Source organism: Equus asinus, unplaced genomic scaffold (assembly GCF_041296235.1).
Source record: "Equus asinus isolate D_3611 breed Donkey unplaced genomic scaffold, EquAss-T2T_v2 contig_800, whole genome shotgun sequence".
In the NCBI taxonomy this organism is placed as follows: Eukaryota; Metazoa; Chordata; class Mammalia; order Perissodactyla; family Equidae; genus Equus; species Equus asinus.
The window spans coordinates 480,692-504,028 of record NW_027225517.1 but is presented as its reverse complement, the minus strand read 5'-3'; the positions used below and the strand labels follow the sequence as shown (position 1 = coordinate 504,028).

The following is a 23,337-nucleotide window of genomic DNA, read 5'->3' as shown; positions in this document are numbered from 1 at the left end:
GATATAGGTAGTATTTTAAACTGATAGAAAAAGGATAATCTCTGCCCGAAGTGCTCGCTGAAACCTGGCTCACTATCAGTAAAAAGCATTAGAGGGATTAATAGATATGCATTTATATAATCTTAGGATGGGAAAGAAATTTCTAAACTATAACATGAAGCCAGAAACTATGAGAAAAAATATGATATAACAATTTAAACTTGGCTATGAGTGAAAAACCTACTTATATAAATACAATTGATAAACTGTAAATTGGGGAGAATAGAATCATCTATAATATAATGAGACAATATCTATAAAGGTTAACACATTGTAGATATTAAGCAGTTAATTTTGCACATTCCGCTTTGGTGGCCTGGGGTTTGCTGGTTTGGTTCCCAGGTGCAGACATGGGACCGCTCATCAAGCCATGCTGAGGCAGCTGCCCCACATATAAAGTACAGGAAGATGGGGACGGATGTTAGCTCAGGGCCAGTCTTTCTCAGCAAAAAAGAGGTGGATTGGCAGCAGATGTTAGCTCAGGGCTAATCTTCCTCAAAAAAAATAAAATAAAAATTTTAGAAAAGGCAGTGGACTGTATAAAGTTGGGAAACACAGACAAGCATATTTTATCTTAGTTAATCCTGAAATTCAGCAAGTTATTATTTTGATTCAGTGCTCAATTATTAATATCTACAATGTGTTAGCCTTTATACATATTGTCTCATTATATTATAGATGATTCTATTATCCCCAATTTACAGGTGAAAACCAGAAATTAACAGCGTTTGAGATCATACACTTAGGAAATTGAGAACCAGTACTCAACATCCATGCCTGACAGTTTAGTTTAGAAATTATTCTTTTCACTGTATACCATAGAATTTGGGTAAGGTGAAAGAAAACCTGAAGAAGAGATATAAGTGCAGGGTGTGGAAGTGAGAAAGAGGGGAGAGTTGAAGAATGAATGAGATTGAAGACCATAACCCATGCTTCATGTACTTCCTCTTCCTACTAGAAGAATCACACAGCAATTGAGATAGCATAGAATTCACTGTTTTCTATAAATCTTGCTCTCTGACCTTGACCCAGATCCTCCAGGAAGACAAGCTTCTTGCCAAAGGTTGAAATTGCTTATTTCTTTTCCAAAGGAATTTTACAACTGGACCCTATTACACTCCAAGATGTGTGATTTTGGCCATGAAATTGGCTGTCCACTCACAGCCAAAGAGATGCGCATATCTGGAGTCCTCTTAAGTATGTTATTAGGACAGAGGTGAAAGGAGAAAAGACAATTACAGGGAGAAAACTCTCCATGCACTTGCTCTCTTGAGACATAGAGTTCTTTTCCTGATAATTTCATGTCCCACTTTCTCATGTCCCTTCTGATTCAATTCCCCACTTCCCCATGGTCCTATTATGATCTCATGATTATAGCTTTTCTTTTAATACAGTTGGAGTCACTGAAGTTGGAAAGCACCTAGAGATCATCTAGTCCAATACCGTGAATTTCCTGGTGAGGATCTGAAGCCAGTGGAGCTAAGAGATTTCCCCAAGATGACACATCTGGTTGATGATACAGCCTGATAACAATAAATTAGATATGTAGACACTTACTTGTTTACAGAGTACTTTCATTTTAAGTACACTTTCTCAAATAGCTGACCTAAATCAATCATCACAGCAGCAATGTGAGGCAGATAGGGCTGATTTCCTATGCACAAGTGAGGAAAACAAGTCAATAAGGAATACAGTAGAACTTATGTATTACAAAATCATAACTTATCATGGTTACAACCATGGGCATTGATATCAGCCAATCTGGTTTGAATGCCAGTTTTCCACTAGCTGATTGTGTGAACTTCAGCAAATTAAGCTCTTCAAGCCTCAGAATTTTCACCTATAAAATAAGGCTGATAGTAGTAGCTCCTTGATAGAGTAGTTTGTCATACAGAGAATCAAATTAGTTAAATGCTTATAAAGCACTGAGACTGTGTAGTACACAGTATGCCTTCTATTAATAGGTTTAATTTTGTGTTCTAAATTGGAGTTCTTTTCCACATATTATGCTGCATTACTGGGAAGAAGGCATCAAGATTGAGGTGTAGGTGGACTCTAAACTCCCCCCCTCCCATGGACACAACAAATTTACAACTACTCTTGGAACAATTACCTCTTGGAGATCACTGAAAAGTGAATAAAAAGAACACTGGCAACAAGGGACAGTGCTGGCAGAGCTAGAAGAGGTAGAAATTCCTTACTGGAGAGAAAAAAAGCCACCTTCAAGCTATGACACTTCTCAGCTGGGAGGGAATGATCCTAAGGTACGAAGCCATTTCTGGAGGATTGGGCTGTCTGAGTAGGGGAAGATTACTGCCATAAGCAACTTTTAGATTCAACACAAATGAGATAGGTGTCATAATTTTTGGCTTTGCTGGCTATTAACTACAATAAGGAATACCCCCCAAAAGCTATCAGACATAAGGGGAACAAAAGCCTACTCTTAAAGAGCCCATGTGCAAATTCACCCATTTTGGAAAGCAACCTAAAATCACCAGAAAGAAAAGTGTACAGTCCTTTGGTGAAAAGAGAATCACTTGATAGGCTCTGGGTGGATCTCGCTGAGAAGTGAGACATCCACAGGGACTGAGACATTGGCAGTGGGCATTATTATGATCTAGTACAGGCAAGCTGACACAGAAGCTGCCAAATGCCATTGGAATTCTTCCTCTGGCCTGCCAGCACAGGGGTCTGCGCCCCCCCCCCCCCACTAGAGCACTGATTTAATCCAGTTCAGCCAGGACAGACAGCGTGCCCTTGGGACTGGCACCATCTAACAGCAAACCCTTGGACAACTTGTGGTTCCACAGATGTGGGGTGCTTGGAACCTCTGCTGCCAGGTGAGTGGGTCTATCTCTGTGGGGCAGGGCATGCATGAGGAGCAGGTCTGCATTGGCAGAGTGTGTGGAGCCTCTGCAGTGATGCAACTGTGTCCACTTAAGTGGGTGGGGGCATGCGCACATGGCAAGACTGTGTTGATGATGTATGTGGCCCTGTGGGTGGTGGGTTTTGTCAGCTGCAGCAGACTTGTGCTTATCAAACAACCACATAGGGGATCGGCCCCATCTTCCAAAGCCTGAATAAATTGGATGCTCCCATGCCTGGGGCTGGCCCAACTCAGCTGCAATCCTGAGAGAGCTGGCAATAGCCTTGCAAGTCATAGGCCTATAGCTGTTGTCAGTCCCTCAGTCTAGCAACCAGCCACACAAGGGGAACTACTCACTTAACAGAAAAAGTGCAATAGGGACATGATATGAGACCTTTCAATCAACTGTTCTGGGGCTCCCCACACTTGATAAACTGACTAAGGTGACCATAGCAGCAACATGAAACTGAACCTTACAACCAGCCAGCCAGGGGGACAGCCTAGCCTCCCCAGGCACCTGCAGCAAGAGCAACCCTGCCACAACAGAACACATGTAGCCCCCACAGGGGACACTCCTGAAACATTTGGAACTAGTCACAAGAGGGAAAAAGACTGATGGACCTCAAGGCATCTCTTAAATAAAGCCGCCTGTCTAAGATTGGGAGATGTAGGTGACCTACCTAATACACAGATATAAGCACAGAGAAAGAAGCAAAATGAGGAGACAAAGGAATATGTTCCAAATAAGGGAAAAGGACAAAACCCAGAAAAAGAGCTAAATGAAACAGACATAAACAATCTACCTGACAAAGAGTACAAACTAATAGTCATAAGGGTGCTCACTGATCTTGGGAGAAGAAGGGATGAACTCAGTGAGAACTTCAACAAAGAATTGGCAAATATAAAAAATAATCAATCAGATGTGAAGAATACAATACTGGAAATGAAAAATTCATTAGAGGGACTCAATAGCAGAGTAGGTGATACATAAGAATAGATCAATGAGCTGGGTGAAAGAGTAGAGAAAATCACTCGAGCTGAACATAAAAGAAAAAAAGAATTAAAAAGAACTAGGACAGTCTAAGGGACCTCTGGGACAACATCAAGCACACTAATATCCATATTATATTTGTCCCAGAAGGAGAAGAGAAAGAAAAAGTGGGAGAGAATCTATTTGAAAAAATTATAGCTGAAAACTTTCCTAACCTAAGGAAAGAAATAGACATCCAGGTACAGGAAGCACAGAGAACACCAAACAAGGTAAACTGAAAGAGGTCCACACCAAGACACATTATAATTAAAATGTTAAGAAGTAAAGATAAAGAGACAGTCCTAAAAGCTGCAAGAGAAAGACAACAAGTTACATACAAAGGAAACCACATAAGACTATTGGCTTACTTCTCAGCAGAAATTTTACGGGAGTCAAATCACTTGTAATGGCAAATATACAATAGAGATAGCAGATCAATAAAAAGGACATAAAACAAAAGTACTACAGTTATCTATTTCCATGAGGAGGGTAACAGATACTCATGCAAAAAGAAAAGAGATTAGGATGTCAAAAACATAAAATATGGGAAGAGAGGAAGAAAAGAGTAGCATTTTCAGCAAGAGATCAAACTAAAGGGTTCATCAACTTAATATAGATTGCTATATACATAGGTTACTGTATGTGAACCTCACCATAATCACAAACCAGAAACCTATAATAAATACACAAAAAAGAGAGAAAGGAACTGAAACATAATGCTCAAGAAAGACATTGAACCACAGGGGAAGATTCAAGAGAAGAAGAAAGGAACAGAGACAAACAATTAAAACATTCAGAAAAAAAGTTAGAAAATGGCAATAAGTACACTCTTATCAATAGATACATTAAATATTCATAAGCTAAATGTTCTAATAAAAAGGCATACGGTGGCCAACTGAACAAAAAAAAGATCTATATATATGCTACACACAAGAGACACACTTCAGACCTAAAGACACTCACAAGCTGAAAGTGAAAGGATGGAAAAAGAATCTCCATGCAATGACAATGAAAAGAAGGCTGTGGTAGAAATATTTGTATCAGAAAAAAATGGACTGTAAAACAAAACTGTTAACAAGAGGCAAAGAAGGGCACTGCATAATCACAAAAGGAACAATCCAATAAGATGATATAACACTTCTAATTATCTATTCACCCAACATCAAAACACCTAAATACATAAAGCCATTATTAACAGACATAAAGGGAGAAATAGGCAATAAGATAGTAATAGCAAGGGACTGTAACACTCCACTTAACACTCCACCAATGGGTATATCATCCAAACAGAAGATCAATAAGGAAACATTAGCCTTAAATGACATGTTAGACCAGATGGACTTAGTAGATATATATAGAACATTCCAAACAAAAGCTGCAGAATACACATTCTTCTCAAATGCACATGAAACATTCTCCTGGGTAGATCACATATTAAGCCACAAAACAAGTCTCAATAAATTTAAGAAGACCGAAATTACACAAAGCATCTTCTCTGGCCACAATTGTATGAAACTAGAAATCAACTACAGAATGCAAATCGGAAGAGCCACAAATATGTGGAGATTAAACAAAAGGTTACTGAACAATGATTAGGTCAATGAAGAAATCAAAGGAGAGATCAAAAAATACCTGGAGAGAAATGAAAATGAAAATAGGACATGCCAAAATTCATGGGATACAGCAAAAGTGGTTCTAACAGGGAAGTTTACAACAATACAGGCCTACCTCAACAAACAAGAAGAATCTCAAATAAACAATCTAACAGTATACTTAAAGGAACTGCAAAAAGAAGAATGAACCAAGCCCCAAATCAGCAGAAGAAAGGAAAGAATGAAAATCACAGCAGAAACAAATCAAATAGAGACAACAAAAACAATAGAAAAAACTGATGTAACCAAGAGCTGTTTCTTTGAAAAGATAAATAAAATGGACAAAACTTTAGAAAGACTCAACAAGATAAAAAAGACAGAAGGCTCAAATAAAAAAAATCAGAAGTAAAAGAGGAGAAATTGCAATGGACACCTCAGAAATACAAAAGATTATAAGAGAATACTATGAAAAGCTATATGCCAATAAATTGGATAATCTAGAAGAAATGGACAAATTCTCAGAATCATACAACCTTCCAAAATGTAATCAAGAAAAAATAGAAATTTGAATAGACTAATCACCAGTAAGGAGATCAAAACAGTAATCAAAAACCTCCCCAAAAACAAAAGACCAAGACTATATGGCTTCCCTAGTGAATTTGACCACTCAATGAAGATTTAATACCTAGTCTTCTCAAACTCTTCCAAAAAAGTCAAGAGGAATGAAAGCTTCCTAACTCATTCTGGAAGCCAATATTATCCTGATAACAAAACAAGACAAGGACAACACGGAAAAGCAAAATTACAGGCCAGTATCACTGATGAATATTGATGCAAAAATATTCAATAAAATGCCAGCAAATTGAATACAATTCATCAAAAAGACCAAGTGGGATTTATTCCAGGGATGCAGGGATGGTTCAACCTCCACAAATCAATCAATGTGATACACCATATAGACAAAAGGAAGAATAAAAACCATATGATTATCTCAATAGGTACAGAGAAAGGATTTGACAAGATACAGCATCTATTTATGATAAAAATTCTAAATAAAATGGGTATAGAAGGAAAGTATCTCAACATCATAAAGGCCATATATGAAAATCTCACAGCTAATATAATTCTCAATGCAGAAAAACTGAAAACTATTCCTCTAAGAACAGGAACCAGAGAAGGATGCCCACTTTTGCCACTTTCATTTAACATAGCAGTGGAAGTTCTAGCCAGTGCAATCAGGCAAGAAACAGAAATAAAATGGATGCAAATTGGAAAGAAAGAAGTGAAACTGTCACTATTTTCACATGACATTATTTTATATATAGAAAACCCTAAATAATTGCACAAAAAACTTTAGAAACAATAAATGAATACACTAAAGTTGCAGAATACAAAATCAACATACAAAAATCAGTTGGGTTTCTATACATTAACAACCAAGTAGCATAAAGAGAAATTAAGAATGCAATCCCATTTACAAGTGCAACAAAAAGAATAAAATACCTAGGAATAAACTTAACCAAAGAGGTGAAAGACTTGTAGACTGAAAACTATAAAATATTGTTGAAAGAAATAGGACACAAAGAAATGGAAAGATATTCCATGCTCTTGGATTGGAAGAATTAATGTAGTTAAAATGTCTATACTTCCTAAAGCAGTATACAGATCAATGCAATTCCTATCAAAGTTCCAAAGACATTTTAAACAGAAAAAGAACAAAGAATCCTGAAATTTATATGGAACAAAAAAGACTCCAAACAGCCAGAGGAATCCTGAGAAAAAGGAAAAAACCTGGAAGTATCACACTCTCTGTTTTCAAAATATGCTACAAAGCTATAGTAACCAAAACAGCATGGTACTGGCACAAAAACAGACACACACATCAATGCAACAGAATCGAGAACTCAGAAATAAACCCACACGTCTACGGGCTGGCCCCTATGAGCAGCTAATTTTTCACAAGGGGACCAAAAACATACAATGGAGAAAGGAAAGTCTCTTCAATAAGTGGTGTTTGGAAAACTGGACAGCCACATGCAAAAGAATGAAAATAGACCACTATCTTACACCATACACAAAAATTAACTCTAAATGGATTAAAGATTTGAATGTAAGATCTGGAACCATTAAACTTCTAGAATAAAAGATAGGCAATACACTCTTTGACATTGGTCTTAGCAGCATATTTTCAAGTACCATGTCTTACCAGGCAAGGGAAACAATAAACAGATGGGACTACATCAAACTAAAAAGCTTCTGCACAGCAGAAGAAATCATCAACAAGATGAAAAGACAACCTAATAATTGGGAGAATATGTTTGCAAACCATATATCTGATAAGGGGTTAATATCCAAAATATATAAAGAACTCATGCATCTCAACAACAAAAAAATCCAACAACCCAATTAAAAAATGGGCAAAAAATCTGAACAGACATTTCTGCAAATAAGTTATACAGATAGCCAACAGGCACATGAAAAGATATTCAACATCACTAATTATCAGGGAAATACAAATCAAAACTACAACAAGGTATCACCTCATACCTGTCAGAATGGCTATATTTAACAAGACAGGAAATAGCAAGTGTTGGAGAGGATTTGGAGAAAAGGAAACTCTCAAACATTGCTGGTGAGAGTGCAAACTGGTGCAGCCACTATGGAAAAAAGTATGTAGATTCCTCAAAAAATCATGATCTCGTAATTACAGCTTTTCTTTTATAAAACTTGGAGTCATTTGAACAGCAATGGACCTAGAGATCATCTAGTCCAATAACATCAACTTCCAGGTGACTACCCAAAGCCAGTGAAGCTAAGAGATTTGCCCAATATGACACACCTGGGTGCTAATATGGCATGATAGCAATAAATTAGATATGTGGACCCTTCCCTGTTTACAAACCACTTCTATTTTAGATACATACATTTCCTCAACCACCTGACCTGAATCAATTATCACAGCAATCCTATGAGGTCAACATGGCATGATTCCATGTGCATAAGTGAGGAAATTGAAGCAATAAGAATCCAATAAAACTAATTTATGGCACAGCCACGTATCATTGTAGTTAATACCATGGGCATTGGTATTAGCCAGTATGGGTAGAATTCCAGGTTTCCAAATGCTGTTTGTGTGAACTTGAGCAAATTAAACTCTTTAAATCTCTTTGTTATCACCTTTAAAGTGGTGTCGACAGTAGTAGTTGTTTCACAGATAGATTTTCATACAGTGAATCGAATTATATAATGATTACAAAGCTCTTATAAGAGTGTGAAGTACAGAGAATGCCTTCTATTAACAGTAGATTTAATTTATGTGTTCTGAATTGGAGTTCTTTCCAACATATTATGCTGCATTACTAATCCTTTATTAAAAATATCTACTTAAGTTGATTCCTGAAAACTTTTTTTTTCTTGTTTTTTGTATTTTTTTTAAGATGGAAACATCTACCCTGCCATTACTAGGGATACAGCAATGCTTTAGGAAGGTCCCAATCACGGTTTGATCTACTTCAGGCAGTTTTAATTTTAGAGAGAAAGGCATGGATGTGGCAATGAGTTAATTTGATTTAACACTTTCTATTTGGTTTGGAGTCATATGTTCCCCCTGATAAAAAACTGTATAGAATCTGCATACCACTGGCAAGCAATGGTAGTCATGTCTCTGGTCAGTAATAACCCATCTGTGTTCCACAAATCATGCTTTGTGAAACTCAAGATGGATTGTTGCTATGCTGGGAAGAATATAGCAGACGTCAATATGCCTAAAGGTTCTACCTGTAAAACGGGGACAATTTCTCATCTGCTAGCTTTTCATTGTAATTGAGCCAAATCACACCTATGCAATGTAACTATATGAAGTATAAAATGCTGTATAAACACTAATGTAATATGTAAGTAAATTAGTCCATAAACTCTTGCCTGAAAAATATCTCTTTTCAAATTTTCCTGAAATTCTCCTGGTTGTGCTCTGGCTTTCCATGGTACCCCCCGACATTAGCTGGCTCTGCTGCACCCTGGTAAAACTTAAGGCCTTGTAATCCCTGGGACTTTCAGATCTATGGGCTTCCGACGCTGCCTCCCAAGACACATCACACCAGCCTTAATTTCTGAGGTCTCTTGGAAGCTACCATGGAGCATGTCCCAGGCCACCTATGCCCAGAAATTGATGACTTTGATTTCTTTCCAGCCTCTGAGAATCTCCCCAAATCTTAACCTCAAAAGTGTGCCTTCTTTCTACCATTATGTTTTCCCATCTCTTTTTCACAATTCACTACACAAGGAGTCTCGAGGAGTAAGTTGGAGGAAATAACAATGTTATTTTTAAATATGCCACACCAGTCTTTCCCCTCTCCTTGCCTCTTGTCTCCTCCCCTCCCATCTCCTTTCCTCTACTTCCTTTCTCATTCTCATTATCTCTTTCTGTCTTTGTATTTTTGTTTCTATCTCTCTCTTTTTGTGTCTCTCCCTGTCACACACTCTTTCTCTTTCTCTCTTTCTCTATTCATGAATAAGACGATAAAGTATACATTAGTAAATTATTTTCAATTTAACATTTAATTTTGCACATCATTTTATTTTTATTCAAATATATATGAATGCTTAATATTTGAAAATAAATAAAAGACATTTTAAAAATCCTAGAGAAAAGAAGCACCTATGTGTCTTTGTATGTTCTTGGCATTTCTCTACACATACTATCTATCAAAACCTGTATTCACAAAACAGAGAGTTTTATCTAAGTGAGTCTAATCATGGAAAAAGGCTTTGTAAACTGAATTCAGTGTTTATGATGTTGCCTCAAACAGATCACATGGTCATAGTAGCTAAACATAATGGCACCAGGAATCAAGAAAACCAGATTTTAATTTCTGCTTTTTACATAGATATTCTTGTGACATACAAAAGGTCACTTAAATATTCTAAACCCTGTCTTCATTATAGGGGAAATAATACCTGCACAAATATTGTTCCTAGTGAAGTAAATTTTTTGTCCTCTTTGCCATCCTCTTGACAGCCGCTTTGATCTCCTTGCTACTCAGACTATAGATAAGAGGATTTGACATGGGGATAAGGGTAGGATAGAATACTCACAGTACCTTGTCCTGCTTTTCAGAGTGTCTAGGGCTAGGATGCAGGTACACAGAGAAGCCTGTGCCGTAGGAGACTGTTACACCTGCCAGATGGGAGGCAAAGGTATTGAAGGCCTTGGCAATAGATTTTATGGAGGATATTTTCAGGATGGAAGCTGCAATGGGTGGAAACCATGGATTAAGAGGATAAAGAGAAAAGAACCAAGGGCAGTAAAACAACTAGCAGAATATCAGTCTTTTGGATGATGAAAGGATTGGAGTGAGGCAAGGAAATAATTTGAGCTCTATCACAGAAGAAATGTGGAATTTTATTGAGTCCACAGTAGTAGATATGAAAGCTAGGGACTGTTTGAACTAAGCTACTAGGGAAAGCACTGCCATAGGCCCCAGGAACCATCTTCTGACAAAGGCCAGAATCTATGATAGCTGAGTACTGCAGAGGCCTACTGATAGCAACATATCTGTCATAGGTCATCATGGTTAAGGAGAAGGACTCAGTGAGACATATCCAGCACCCAGTAAAATACTGGGTGGCACAAACAATGAAGGAAATCATTTTTTCACCCTTTAAGACGTCTCAAAGCATCCTTGGTTTGGTGGAAGAAGAATAGCAGATATCTATAAATGACAGGAAACCGAGAATAAAGTACATAGATGTGCGCAGGTGGGAGTCCATCCTGATTAGGATGATGAGACCCAGGTTCCAGAGGAGGGTCACAAGGTAGATCCCCAAGAAGACTGGAAAGAGGGTAAGCTGCAGGCCTTTTTCATCTGAGAGTCCCAGGAGAACAAGCAGCCACAGAGGTGTGATTTCTCTTTCCTTCCGTCTTCCTACTTGGTGACATTTGCTAAGGAAATGGATTCATTCTCAAAAAACAAAAATCTATACTCTTCATTTCTTCGCAGTCATGCATCTGACTAAATATACATCTTAAGTCGTCAAAGTTGATTTAATCTGTGTCTTCTACCTAGAATCACCAACCTTAACTGAAAAATGTTCTTGCATAAATACTACCATTCTCTTTGGGGAAAAAAGAGAGTAAATGGACATCATTAGTACCTCGTCTCCTAAAGTCTTAATTTCATGTTTTCCCATTCCAATTTTACAAATATATGAGAATTTGAAATTGACTAAATTAGGAAAATGCTGTCATCTCTCTATAGAGTGAAACAGAATGATTCTGATACAGCACAGCTCTGAAATTAATTCGGTGCTTGAATAAGTCCATGCTGAACCTTATAGTTAAATGAGGATGGTGAAGCAAGTTCTTTTATAATCCCCTTGGGAACTAGTATTCAATTAATCTGTAACCAGGGAAGTTGGACAATTCTGTAACTTCCTTTCTACCTTCATAAAGTCAGGACAGATTTGAGAATAATGTAATGAGTTGGTGGTAAGAGTCACACACCAAGAAGTAGCTTGGAAATCCATGTGACTTAAATTGATGACTCTAGGAAGGCCCCTGAGAAGTTAGATAAGACCAGGTTGTAGGAGACAATATGCCCCCATCCATACAGGTACAGATTTTTCTTTCCTCAACTCAGAGATATTTATGAGTTAAACTGCTTGTGACAGTGATTCTTGATCTTATTTTGGCAAGTGATAATTTCAAAAATGATGGAAATTCTGGAACCCCTACCCAGCAAACTGCAATGACTTACCACCTTCGCATATGGTTTTACTGGATTCTCAATCAAACACAAGTCTATTCGTGGTTCCCAGGTTGAAGACTTCTCCTACAAAGTAGAGTGGCTTGATCTCATAAAGGAGTTAGGATGCTTAGGCAATGAATACGGACATTAGGAAAATGAGGCAAAATTTCTGAAAGTCTTTCTCTTTTTCTTCTTTGGAGCCAGTCCAGAGAAGGCAAGGACTAAGACTTCATGCCAAATGCTAAATAACCAAAAGAATATTTTTGCATCAGGCACTATGTGCCCTCTTTAAGACGCAACAGCTGTTGTCTCTCCAGATAATTATTAGAACATCTAGCAACACAGCACATTTTAATTCAGATGAATTCAATATAGAGATAAACCCATGGGAGGCTGTGAAAGGTCAAAAATAGATGTTAAATATTTCCTGGAAGTTGTGTACATGGGTGAAATTAGAAGTCTTCGAGGTTTCCCGGGAGAAAGGCTGTGACATTAACAGAATAAGCTATGTCTATGAACTATAAATATTTGTCAGCATTAGACATCTGGGAATATCTTCCTTCTCCACAATTATTTCCCAGCCTCCTAGTTCCAAAAATTAATGAAAGAGAAAATGCCCATAGAAGCATAAAGTTATTTCCTGAGGGGTAACATAGAAGGGTTTATTTCTCAAAATCACATCAATCATTGCTTCATGGTGCACTGTTTTGAGAAAAAAATTTGAAGGAAAGAAGAGATTATATAGAAAAGAAAATCAAGATGTTTTCCTTCAGCATGGAAGGAGAAATGATAGCAGAATATGTAATTACCAACCCATACATAGTTGTGGTTCTTTCCACAGGGATAATGAGTGGAGGGAGAATTTCATGAGAATACAGCAGAAAATTGCATTCTTCTTCATCATCACCATCACCATCTTAACCAACAGTCATAACAAAAAGGTTATTAGGGTAGCTACAATACATACTGTTCTTCTACTTCTACTCATGGACACATTCACAGCTTCCTCTAATGTCCATTCATTCAATATGGTAACCTTAAGCCTCACATGCTGTCTCCTAAACACAGATAATACTCAGAAAACTGCCTCTATATTTGTATTATATCCTTCAGGAAACTCAATTAGATGTGTGCCGAAACTTCTTCCTCTACTTTCCACATTACTGAAACATCTATTATTTATATTTCTCTGCTGTATTTTGTTTAATTTTTACAGATCTCTCTTCCAGTAAATTCATTCTATCATAAGTTGTGCAAATTGCCTGTTTAAGTGATCCATTCAACTTCAAAATTCAACCATAATATTTTGTTTTCTCTCTAGAGGTACCATTTTCTTCGTTGCCCAAATGGTCAGCTTTTTTTTTTTTTTAAAGATTGGCGCCTGAGGTAACATCTGTTGCCAATCTTATTTTTTTTATTTTTTTTCTTCTTCTTCTCCCCAAAGCCCCCCAGTACATAGCTGAATATTCCAGTTGTGAGTACCTCTGGTTGTGCCAGGTGGGATGCTGCCTCAGCATGGCCTGATGAGCAGTGCCATGTCTGCGTCCAGGATCCAAACCAGTGAAACCCCAGGCCACCGAAGCACAGCACATGAACTTAGCCACTTGGACATGAGGCCGGCCCCCAAATCGTCAGCTTTGATAGCTTCTTATTCTTTCATCATACTTTCCATAATATCTTTTATTTAAACGTTTGAAATGTACTTATTTAAATTATTTTCTAATAATAGAAATACATAGTTTTGCATGCCTCATTCTATAGTTGGATGTCATTGCTGACTCTACCTCAGGTGCCCTGCTTATTTGTATGTTTAGTGATTTTTATATCTTAGGTTCACTTTTCTTTGAAATTTATCTGTGGGAATCATTGATGCTTGGATTTAAAATGTATTCCTTTAGATATGATTTATGTTACTTCTGTCAAATACTTTGAAGTATTTTGACTTGTTATTTTGGGGGTAACAATCATTATAATATCTAGACAGCATATTTCCGTAAGTAGATAGATGAGATTAAAATGATCAAATAAAAGGAGTGGCACCAGCATTTTAGCAGAGAAAGACATTCCCTGTTTTTGTAACAACGAATTGTAACAGTGAATTGGGTATCCATCCACAAACAAAAGTACCTTTGTGAATTATGGTATCCAGCATCATACACCAAGGGACACAGGAGGAATCTTGCCAACCTATGCATACAGTAATAGGCAGACAGACCTCAGTATAGGCTACAGAGCCAGCAGGATCCAGAGAGATATTCCTAACCTATCTTGGCCACAGTCAAGTAAAGCCTGAAGAGTGCTGACTTTGGCAGACAACCATGAATGAGAGAGACTTTGTGGAAGCCTAGCTAACTGAATTTATATGTTCTTTTTGTACTCTGCAATTTTACAGGTGAAAACAGAATTTAACAGAGTTCAAAAACACATCATTAAGAAATTGCAGAACTAGAACTCAACGTCTGCCCTTCATCCCACAGTAATTACTGACATTTTAGATTAGAGATTATTCTTTTCACTGAAGGTCAGAGAATTTGAGTGAGGATAAAGAGAATCTGAGGAAGAGCCCTAAGTGGAGGGAATGGAAGTGAGAAAGAGGGAAGAGTTAAAGAGTGGTAAATACTGAAGACCATAAACTTTGCTCCACTTAGGGCCTATTGGAAGAATCACATGGATATTGAGAAAGCACAGACCACTGTTTTCTATAAATCTTGCCCTATCCTTTGCTCAGACCCTTCAGGGATAAATACTTCTTGCCAAAGATTGAAATTTCTTAATTCTTTTTCAGAGGATTTTTCCAAGTCTTCCTTTTACACTCCAAGAAGGATGCTTTTGGCCATGAAGTTGTCTGTCCACTCACACCCAGACAGATACCCACAACTGAGGATCCTCTTAAATGTGTTGTTAAGGCAGAGGTGGAAGGATAAAGGACAATTAGAGGAAGAAAATTCTCCAGGTTCTGTATCATTGTTGTCATGGAGTATTTTCCCTGCTAATTTCACACCCGACTTTACCATGTCCTTTCTTATTCAATTTCCCACTTCCCCATGGTCCCATTATAATCTCATGATTATATCTTTTCCTTTTATAAACTTGGAGTCATTTGAGCTGGAAAGGAGCTAGAGATTATTTTTAAGACGAGGAACTTGAAGCCAGTGGGGCTAAAATAATTGTCAAAGATGACAAAGCTGACTGGTAATATAGCTTGATAACAACAAATTAGATATGTGGGCACTTCCCTGTTTACAAAGCACTTTCACTTTAGATAAATACATACATACATCTTCTTAAATCCCTGATCTGAATCAATCATCACATGCCTCCCTGTGAGGCAACTATGGTCTGATTTCCTATGTGGCTAGGGCCGCAGGCTCTCATTGCCAGTGCTGGTGTGTGTGCTGGTGGTGTCCTCTGAAACCTCTATTCAGGGCATCCCACTTCTGCCTGGGATATTCACACCTTTGATGTTGCCCCCACTGCTGGAAATACTAGCAATAAAATAATTTCAAAAAATTATTTTCAATTTTCACATGTAAAATTTTAATGACTATTTTATTCTATCCTTGCTGAAATATAAATAAATGCATATCAATTAAAAATAAACTTTAAAAAATAGAATAAGTGAAGAAAGAATCATCTGTGTGGCTTCCAAGATTCTTGTCATTTCCCTACGTATAACATCCATCAGAACCTCTGTTCTCAAAACGTAGAGTTTTATCTACCTGAGTGTAATCATAGACACAGGGTTTTTAAACTAAATTCAATGGTGATGACACTGTTTTAGACAGATAACTTGGTTGTGGCAGCTAAACATTACGACACCAGGAATCAAGGATGCAGGTTTTAACCCCTGCTCTCTACCTAGCTATCTTATGACCTACAAAAGGCCACTTGCATCTTCTTACCTTGTCTTCCTTAAGAGGAAATAACAGCTGCACAAATATTATTCCTAGTCAGGTAAATATGTTAGCCACTTTAACACTCTCTGAGGGCCTCTTTGTCCTCCTTGTTCCTCAGATTATTGATAAGAAGATTTAACATGGGGATAAAGATAACACAGAACACTGACAGCACCTTGTCCTTCTTGTTGTAGTGGCCAGAGTTTGGAAGTAGATATACAGAGAGGCTTGTGTCTTAGAATAGTCTCATAACTGCCAGGTGGGAGGCATGGGTATTGAAGGTCATGGCATTACCTTTGACAGAAGATATTTTCAGGATGGAAGCTACTATAAAAACCTACAATAAGATGATAACTAGGAAATAAAAACCTAACAAAAACACATATCAGAAAAAGAATCAAGTGGCCGAGGAAGGAATTGGAACAAGACAAGGTAATAATCTGGGCTGTGTCACAGAAGAAATCTAGAATGATAGTGGACCCACAGTATTAGAGAAGAAAGCAAGTGACTGTTTGAAGTAAACTATCAAGGAAACCACTCCCATAGGCCCCAGCAACCATCTTCTGACAGAAGTAAGGAGCGATGATGGCTGAGTACTGCAGAGCCCTACTTATAGCAACATATCTGTCATAGCTCATCATGGTTAAGGAGAAGGACTCAGTGAGACATATCCAGCACCCAGTAAAATACTGGGTGGCACAAACAATGAAGGAAATCATTTTTTCACCCTTTAAGACGTCTCAAAGCATCCTTGGTTTGGTGGAAGAAGAATAGCAGATATCTATAAATGACAGGAAACCGAGAATAAAGTATATAGATGTGCGCAGGTGGGAGTCCATCCTGATTAGGATGATGAGACCCAGGTTCCAGAGGAGGGTCACAAGGTAGATCCCCAAGAAGACTGGAAAGAGGGTAATCAATGTTTCTCATGTACAATCAGCAACCTTAACTGAAAAAATCCTCTATGATTAATATTGCCATTCTCTTTGGAAACAGAATGAGCAATAGGCATCATTAGTACATTATCCCCTAAAATATCTTAATTTCCTGTTTTCCCATTCCAGAGTTTACACATATATGAGAATTGGAAATAGACTACATTAGGAAAATAGTGCCATTTCTCAATATGGTGAAAAAGAATGATTCTTCTAAGGTTTGGCTCTGATATAAATTCAGTGCTTGAGGAAGTCCCCAAATCATGCTGGACCTCATATGCAAGATGAGATTGGTGAAGTAGGTACTCTTTGAAATCTCCTTGGGAACTAATATTCCATTAATCTCTAATGAGGGAAGGTGGACAATTCTGTAACTCTCTTTCTACTTTCATAAACCCTGGATAAATATAGGAGCAATGTAATGGGATCATGGGAAGAGTTACACACCCAGAGCAGCTTGGAAATGGATATGACTTACCCAAGTTAATGACACTAGGAAGGCTCCTGAGAAGTTAGAAAAGACAGGGTTGTAATAACCATTATGCTCTCTTCGTTAAAAGGGAAGATTCTTTTTTTTTTTGAGGAAGATTAGCCCTGAGCTAACTACCGCCAATCCTCCTCTTTTTGCTGAAGAAAACTGGCCCTGAGCTAACACCCATGCCCATCTTCCTCTATACATGGGACGCCTACCACAGCATGGCTTTTGCCAAGTGGTGCCATGTCCACACCCGGGATTGAGCTGGCGAACGCCGGGCCACCGAGGAGCAGAACGTGTGAACTTAACCACTGCGCCACCAGGCTGGCCCCAGGTGCAGATTCTTATTTCCTCAAATCAGATATTCTTACGAGTTAAATTTTCTAGGACAATGATCCTTGATCTTATTTGTGTCAATGATACTTTAGAAATCTTTTGGAAACTCTGGACCTTCTACCAAGGAAACTGGAACCACTTACCGCCTTTCTATATGGTTTTATCGGATTCTCAATCACTGTCAATTCTATTCATAGTTCCTAGGCTAAAGAATTCTCCTATAAAGTGGAGTGACTTGAAATCAAGTAAGGGTTAGGATGTTTAGGCAATGCACATGGAGATTAGAAAGCTGAGGCAAGATTTCTGGAAGTTCTTTCTCTTTTTATCACTGGAGCTAGTCTAGGGAAGGAAAACACTAAGTATTCAGGACAAATCATAAATAACCAAAATAATATTTTGCATCTGGCACTGTATGACATCTGTAAGATACTAAAGCTGTCACCTCTTCAGGTGGTCATTAGATCATCTCCCAACACAAAAACATTTTGTTCAGATGAACTCAAATAAGAAAGTAAATCATGAAATGCTATGAAAGGTAGAAACTAAATGCCAAATGTAGTCTAGGAGTTGTCTATATGAATAAAAGTGAAGTCTTGGAGATTTCCCAGAGAAAGGCTGTGACATTACTGAAATAAACTGTGTCTATGAACTACAAATATTTGTCAGCATTAGCCCTCCAGAGTGTCTTCCTTTTCCTCAACCATTTCTAGCCTCCTAGGTCCAAAAGAAAGAATAAAAATGGAAAATCCCTTTAGAAGCATAAAGCTATAGCCAGAGAAGTAGGTAGAAGGGTGCAATTCCCAAAATCATATCTAGACTACTCAGCCAGGTAATACATGCTGAACAGCAAGGGGTATTGAAGGGTCATAGTTCCTGCTGTCTGCACTCAGGATTTCAGCAGAAAGTTTACTCGTATGCCTCTAGGAGTACTAAAACCACACCTCTCCACACTCTGAAGCTGGATCCTTGGTACTTGTCTGAGGGCACAGTGAGAGTAAATCTGGTAAACTGAGTGCTCTGAGCAAAACAGACCAGGATCTGTGGGCAAGGGAGAAATCACAAACATGAGCTGTAGTGCCACATTCTGGAAAAAGGAAAAGACATTTTAGCTAGCAGATCTGGTTTCTGGTAAGAACCAGAGAAAATGCAATAGCTTACGAATACTGCCAGAAGAGAGAGCAAGAAGAGTTGAGTATGTGTACCCACATAAAGGCAGAGACATTCCCAGCTATAACCCTACTAACAATAGTATACTCCATCTAAAGGGAACTAGTAAAGGTTTAAGGAGATGTCTGTCTCTTCAAATGCTGAAGCAGCAATACAAACCTGTAAGAAACATCAAATATTAAGAAAACATTCCTCACCTAAAAATAACAAGAATTCTCCAAGAACCAAGTTGAAAGGCAAAGAATTATGTGATCTAGCCGATAAAGAGTTTAAAACAGCCATTTCAAAAACACTTAATGAACTACAAGAAAAGTCAGAAAAAAAATTCAATGAGATCAGGGAAAAAAGAACACAACGAGATATTTACCAAAGAGATAGAAATTATAGAAAAGAACCAAATAGAAATTCCAGAGCTAAAGAATTCAATGAATGAAATGAACAATGCAATAGAGAGCATCCTCAGTAGAGTAGAGCCAATGGAAGACAGATGAGTGAGCTAGAGGACAGGAAGTTTGAAATAACCCAGTGAGAGCCAACCAAAGAAAAAAGAATGAAAAAGAACAAAGATAACCTACATTATCTATGGGTTAATTGAAGCTCAGAAGGAAAATAGATGGAGAAGGGGGAACAAAATGTATTTGTTTTGAGGAAGATTAGCCCTGAGCTAACTGCTGTCAATCCTCCTCTTTTTGCTGAGGAAGCCTGGCCCTGAGCTAACATCCACACCCATCTTCCTCTACTTTATATGTGGGACGCCTACCACAGCGTGGCTTGCCAAGTGGTGCCATGTCCGCACCGGGGATCCAAACTGGCCAACCCCGGGCTGCCGAAGTGGAATGTGGGCACTTAACTGCTGCGCTACTGGTCCAGCCCTGCAAAATGTATTTAATGAATAATCCTGAGAACTTCCAAAACCTGAGGAGATATTTAAACATCCAACTTCATAAAGCTAACAGATCATCCTATTATATCATGCCAAAGCACCTTCTCCATACACTTTATATTAAAAATGTCAAAAACAAAGAAAATGAGAATACTAGAAATAATCAAGGTCAAAAGATTATATCCTACAAATGAATCCCCTTTAAGCTTTCAGCAATTTTCTCAGCAGACATTCTACAAGCCAGGAGAGAGTGAATGACATGTTCATTGTTGAAGGATAAAATGGCCAGCCAAGAATACTCTCTCTCACAAAGTTGTACTTCAAATATGAAAGAGAAATAAAGACTTTCCTAGAAACACAAAAGCTGAGGTTGTTCATCACCACAAGACCTGCCTGGCAGGAAATACTAAAAGGAGTTATTTAAGCTGAAAGAAAAAGACACTAATCAGGGACATGAAAACATACGAAAGTATAGAAAAGAGTGATAAAGGTAAATATACAGTTACATATAACAACCCCTAATTCTGTAATAGCATGGTGTGTTAATCACTTCACTATAGTATAAAAGTGAAAAGTGAAGAGTATTAAAAATAATTATAGCTACTATAATTTGTTCAAGAATATACAATATACAATATAAAGGTAAAAAATTACATAAAAATATAAAAGATGAGAGTAAAACAGTACAGTTTTTTTTATGAGGATGATTCACCCTGAGCTAACATCTGTTGCCAATCTTCCTCTTTTGTTGTTTGAGGAAGATTAGCCCTAAGGTAATATCTATGCCAATATTCCTACATTCTGCCCGACATTCAGGGCACTTAGGCAGAGCATGATGAACTTAACCACTATACCAGGGTGCTGGCCCCAAAAGGGGACAGCTTTTGTAGACAATTGAAGTTAAGCTGGTATCAGCATAAAATGGACTGTTTCTCTATGAGATGTTTATGCAAACCTCATGGTAACCACAAAGCAAAAATTGAGAGTAGATTCAAAAAGTGGAAGAAAGAGGAAACAGAGCATACCACCTCAAAAAATCACCATTGTACAAATGTAGGCAGAAACAGATGAAAAAAGAAAGAAGGGAATTAAAAGACAACCAGAAAGCAGTGAATAAGATGGCATTAGAAAGTTCTCGTGAATGAGTAATCACTGTAAATGTAAATGGATTGAATTCAGCAACAAAAGGCAGAGGACTGGGGATGCATAGAAAAACAAGACCCAACTATATGCCACCTACAAGAGTGAACATAAGTTCAAAGTAAAGGAATGGAAAAGATATTCCATGCAAGTAGAAACAAGAACAAAGCAGACATTTTATATCAGACAAAATAGACATTAAGCAAAATATGGAAATAGGAGACAAAGAAGTTCATTATATAATGATAATGGGGTCAATTCATAAGAAGATATAATAAGTGTAAATATAAAAACACCAAAAATCAGAGCACATAAATATATTAAGCAAATACTCACAGATCTGAAGGGAGAAATAGGTAACAATACAATAACCGTAAGGACTTTAATAGTCCACTTTCAGCAATGGATACATCATCCAGACAGAAAATTAACAAGGAAATGTTGGACTTGAAACATACATTAGACCAAATGGACCTAACAGACATTTATGGAACACTGCCTTCAATAGCAGTAGAATACACATTCTCCTCAAGAGTAAACAAAAATTTCCAGGATAGATTATACAACAGGACACAGAAGATTCTTACAAAATTTAAGATCAAAATAATACAAAGTACCTGTTTTGACAAAATAGGTGAAACTAGAAATCCACAAGAGGAAAGCTGGAAAACCTAAAAATATGTGGAAAGTAAACAACACACTCCTGAACAACAAATGAGTCAAATCAGAAATCAAAGGAGAAAAGAACAAATTAAGCTCAAAATGAGTAGAAGGAAGGAAATAACAAAGATCAGAGCAGAAATAAATGAAATGGAGAGCAGAAAAACAATAGAAAAAAATCGACAAAGAGCTGGGTTTTTTGAAAAGATAAACAAAACTGACAAACCTTCAGCTAGACTAAGAATAAAAGTTAGAAGACTCAACTAAATGAAACCAGAAATGAAAGAGGAGACATCACAAGTGATAGTACAGAAATATATAAGATCATAAGAGACTACTATGAGGGATCATATGCCAACAAATTGAATAATCTAGGAGAAATGAATGATTTACTCAAAATACACGTCCTATTAAGACTGAATCAGGGGCAGATGTCATCAAGATGGCGGCATAGGCAGACTCTGAACTCATCTCCTCCCATGGACAGAACCAGGTTACAATCATTTTTGGAAAAATTACCCTGGATAGAAAACTGAAAACTGGATAAAAAGAACCCTCACAACAAGGGACAGTCCTGACTAAGGCAGAAGGGGCAGAAATTCCTGCTGGAGAGGAAAAAAGCCACCTTCAGAAGCAGCAGAGTTTCTCATCCAGCCAGGCAGAAGCCACCCTAAGGTAGGCAGCCCTCCCTGGAAGAGTGATGTCTGGAGCAGGGGCCTGATACTGCTATAAGCATCCTTCAGACTCAGCACAACTGAGATGAGGGTCTTACTATCTGGCTTTGCCAGATATTAACTGCCGCAGGGAATACCCCCAGAAAAGCTATTGGATGAAAGCTGAAAAGACCCAGGTCTTAAAGGGCCCATGCACAAACTCACTCTTCTCAGCAACCTAAAATCACCAGAGAGAAGGGTGACAGACCTTTGGTGAAAAGAGACTCACCTGGTGGGCTCTGGAGGCATCTCAGTGAGAGGAGAAATCTCTCCAGATACTGAGACATTAGTGGTGGCCATTGTTGTCACCTATAAGTATCAGAGATACTTAAGAGTTAAATTATCTAAGGCCATGATCCATGATATTCTTTGGGTCAGTGATACTTTTGAAATCTCTTGTAAACTTTGGGACCTCTTCCCAGCAAAATGCAACCGCTTTCCACCTTCACGAATGGCTTATTGGATTCTTAATCACCCGCAATTCTATTCATGGTTCCTAGATTCAAGATTTATCCTACAAAATAGAGTGACTTGAACTCATGTAAGTGTTAAGACGCTTAGGCAATGGACATGGGGATTATGAAACTGAGGCTGCATTTCTGGAAGTTCTCTCTCTTTTTCTCATTGGGGCCAGTCCAAGGAAGACAATCACTAAATCTTCAAGACAAAGGGTAAATAACCAAAGCAATATTTTTGCATCAGGCATTGTGTCTCCTCTTCTAGATGCAATAGCTGTCATCTCTTCAAATGGTTGTTACAACATCTCCCAACACAAACACTTTTTCATTCAGATGAACTCAAACTAAAAAAAATATCCTTGGAAGCCATGAAAGTAGAAAATAAGTGTGAAAATTAACCT

General features: G+C 37.8%; 2 pseudogenes; both read right to left on the bottom strand.

Annotated features, from left to right (window-relative positions):
- Nucleotides 1-10,617: 10,617 nt before the first annotated feature.
- Nucleotides 10,618-11,465, bottom strand: LOC139039754 (olfactory receptor 5A2-like; annotated as a pseudogene).
- A 4,780-nt stretch (nucleotides 11,466-16,245) lies between these two features.
- LOC139044305 (olfactory receptor 5A2-like) lies at nucleotides 16,246-22,778 on the bottom strand (annotated as a pseudogene).
- Nucleotides 22,779-23,337: the final 559 nt, after the last annotated feature.